Genomic DNA, 4,059 nt, shown 5'->3' with positions numbered 1-4,059 from the left:
ACATCAATGGGCCAAAGCAGTATCTATTATAAGTGTTTTCGTGGGATCACAAACCTAAACCTAAGCAAAAAACAAAAAATAAAAAAATAAAAAAAATCTTCCCCCTTGGAACAACCCATCTTTATCTGCAGAGGCTGAATTACATAAACATTCTCTGTAGAGCTCATTAGAGGCTTTTTCTGGATCTCCTTTCTCCACACACAGTTTCTCTCCACTTACATAAGCTAATAATGGTTAACACCTGAGAGTTGAAAAGAGACTTTTTTGTTAATGCAATTTTTCTTCTCTGAGATGTTTGTATGCAAATTGACCACCTTTGATTCTGTATATGACTTTTTTTTTCTTTCTTTTCTAGTAGTCTGTGTCTGAAAGAAATTTTGGTACTCTCTAGAGAAATTTTTCAGAAGTGGATATTCTCAGTTGCCTTTTATTTAGAACTGTTTTCTAAAATTAACTAAATATATGATGGCCTTTGGGCATCTATAGTTGAAAATCACTTGGATCACATAATTTAAGAGTTTGTTTACATGTCAATATCATCGATATTTTTTGAAGGCTTATTATAAGTTGCACTTGGGAACCCCAGGAAAAATATTAATGTCATAATAAATCAAAATCGTTTCATAATGATACAGTTGATTTTAAAAGTATTAAATATAATTTATCAGCTTAAAGGACAAAAATGATTTTCATACAGATTTGAGGTTTGTAACATGAATAATTTCATAAAATTAAACAAAATTTAGGATAAAATGAATACAAAAAACTTATCACTTGACTATTACAAAATTTGCTTTTAAAAAACAGGTATATTCAGCTCTAGGTCAATAAAATGGATTCAGTATAATATCTGAGAAAAAACATATGTTAGAAGAATTCTTCAAGCATGGCTAGAACAATTTAGAATTGCCAGATGTTTATTATATCACAGTAGCAAGAGTTCAAATTTGAATATTAATAGCTATAATTTTCAGAGCCTTCATCATGTGCAGCAATTGGTTTAAGTGCTTTATATTGTGCCAGTCTTTGACACCTCATAATAGTCCTAAAAGCTACATGTGTTGATCATTTAGATTCAAAAATGTAGAACCCACTCTATCTACAATGTCAGAAAGGGGTGCATTAAAGAGTTATTAGAAGGCTCACAGAATAGTTGGAAAGGCTGAGCTTGCAGAGAAAATTCACAATAATATGAACCAATTGGTAAACCTGGTCAACGAATTAATTATCAAAAGTCCTAAGTTGAGCTTAATCTTCTATAACAGATAGATAACAGCATGTTACAGTGGAAAAACATAGCCACAGGTCTGGTTTTGACATCCTCACAAGACAGTTATTTAATCTTTTAGATTGTCTGTTTTCCCATCTGCAAACAAATAAAGGAAAAAATACTCTCTCAGAATGTTATGAGAAGTAAGTGAGATAAAATGTATTTGTGACTTGTTAGCTTGTCAAGTATTATGCAAATGTTAGTTGTTATACTGAAATTGAGTATGCACTCTATGGGTTACTGATAACTACAAATGGTGAATCATTTTTTTTTCATATTGTTAATCTCTAAGATGTATTAAACGAAATTAGTTAAAAGATTTCTGAAATCAAGAAATCATTATTTGGATGGGAAAATATTCATTAGGAATTTGATTCTAATTGAAACTTACTAAAATGACAAATACAGTTTTTTTCTCTCCCATGCCAGAACTCAGGGCTACTTAAGTGTTATTTGTTACATTTACTAAAGGGTAACATTAATCAAATACATTATCAGCCCTACTGTCACTGCTCAGAACAAAAGTATGGCTATATTGAGAATCTTACCGTGGATTATGGTTTTAGTTAATATTTCATTTTTAAGAGAAGATACAACAATCAATTTTTGATGTAAAGCATTCTTTTGACCTATAATTGGTGAGACGGTTCACTAAAAAAAGAAAATAGAAAATACTCTTACTCTTTTTTAAGTATAAAGAAGTTATGTATAGCTCATTAATATTTTCCTTATTATACCATCAAGTGTGTGTGTGTGTGTGCGCGCGCACGCAAGTGTGCACATGTGCTTGCTGGTTTCAGTGACATACATTATTACCATTTATTTTCAGTGCACTTTTTTTGAGTGGAGTTTTTCTCATTAGAGGCTAGTTCTTTTCATTAAATGAAGCATGAAAAATTAAAAGAGCTGCTTGAGTCCAATTAGATCTATTTTCTATTGTGTTTCTAATGATAAATATACAGTAGTTGTGTTCTTTAAATATCCTCAAGGGGTCTCAAAAGTAATCCAAAATGTATTATATATCTCACACCTTTACTCTTCATTTTTTCATACAGTTGGCTATTTCAGCTTTTTTCTTTTGTACATAATTAGTATTCTCTGAAGAAAATTACAGATGTGGAAAGTTTCCTTAGTTCTGCCTTTTCTGATTGTTTTAGATCACACGGGTATTTATGTTTGAGCCTGGGTGTCTAGTTAATGGATTAAAATCTATTTACTCCTATATATATTGCCCAGTTTTACAATCCGAGGAATCTAGGAAAAGGTCTCATTTTTTCTTGTCTGAATAAAAAAAGAAAAACATAGCTGGCCTCTTCTTTGGAAAAGTGCTCCAGTGTTTAGTAATAGTTTGTTCATAAGAAGTGGACAAAAAAATGTTGTAAAGTAGTTCAACACTTCCATTACCAATTCTTCAAAAAAAAAAAAAAAAAAAAAACTGCCACGATGTCTGTGCTCCTCTCTGATAAAATATGCTTTTTCTAACTTTACGGAGGAAACATTTATTAAAGATTGTAAATATCAAATGTGACAAACTTGTTACTTAGAGAGAGCATAAAAAAATCTGTCTTCCCGTAGAAAATTCAGCATTTGTGGATTCATCACACTTCTTTTTCTTATGAAAATCCCTAATCAGATAGGGGAGGCAAATCCACTATTCTACACTTTTGATTACCACAGCTCGGCTGGTTATGCACATCAAAAACAAATAAATGTATACTAGAGAACATCCATAGATAGGCAGTGTAAAGACCAAAGGTACGGAATGGTTTCCATGCAATAGAAACTTTGTTTTATTAGAAAGTCAACAATTACACTCGCAGGACAATGTTTATGAGATCCACCATGATAGAAAGGCCCGCACATATTAGGTTACCAACAAACATCACTAGATATTACTTATACTAATGCTTTAAATAGGTTGCTTAGCAGATGGTTAATATATATTATTAAATGTGCAGTTGAATATACAAAATGACATGCAAACACAATATGTAGCAGTAAATTTTATTTTTTCTAAGTTCATGTATTCATAGTGATTACTACAGAGAATATAAAAATTTTAAAGTTTCCAAGAAGTTTTGATGTTAGCTTCTAGAAATGTGCCTAGCTCTCTCCCTCCTAAAATGTTCTTAATGCCGCTATTGGAAAGAATACTGGATTACTGAATGTTGTTTTACCTAACTGAATATATCTTCTCCTCTTATTTGTGATCTAGTCAGTTATTTTTTACTTCTTCCACAGAAGAGACTGGAAGTGACAAAGGTAAGTGATTCGATCATCTCACTTTCAGTCATACTGGCACATTTATTAATGTGCTTAGAGATCTTATAGTAATACCTAAATTCAAGTTCATGCAAAATTATTTTAACTTGAAAAACTTTGAAGTTTCATGCAAATAGACTCATGTCTATTTTGAAAAATTTATGGAAGGGTGTGAAGACATGCAGGGTGTCTTCAAGACCTAGACCCTTCACTACATAAAGAAAAAAATTTTCCTACCATTCACAATTTGAATGTGGGATGATCTGTCTCATTTATCCCTCTTCTCTCCTTTTGCTTTATCTCTTCATCAGTACTATATTACAAGTCAATCATTGTGTAATATTTTATTACTTGATAGTGTCTATTCCCTTAATTTCTGTTATCTAAGAGTATACTTTGGCAAATATATAAATTTAAAAGTTCTCAAAGAGAGATAAACAAATGTAAGGTCTATTTTATAAAGGCTTGTTTTCTAAAAATATCTTATGTGATTTCTAATACAAATGTTTTCTTATTGAAACTGAGAA

The sequence above is a fragment of the Pteropus vampyrus genome, unplaced genomic scaffold (genome assembly GCF_000151845.1).
Source record: "Pteropus vampyrus isolate Shadow unplaced genomic scaffold, Pvam_2.0 Scaffold31, whole genome shotgun sequence".
Lineage (NCBI taxonomy): Eukaryota > Metazoa > Chordata > Mammalia > Chiroptera > Pteropodidae > Pteropus > Pteropus vampyrus.
This window is presented reverse-complemented; position numbering follows the sequence as displayed.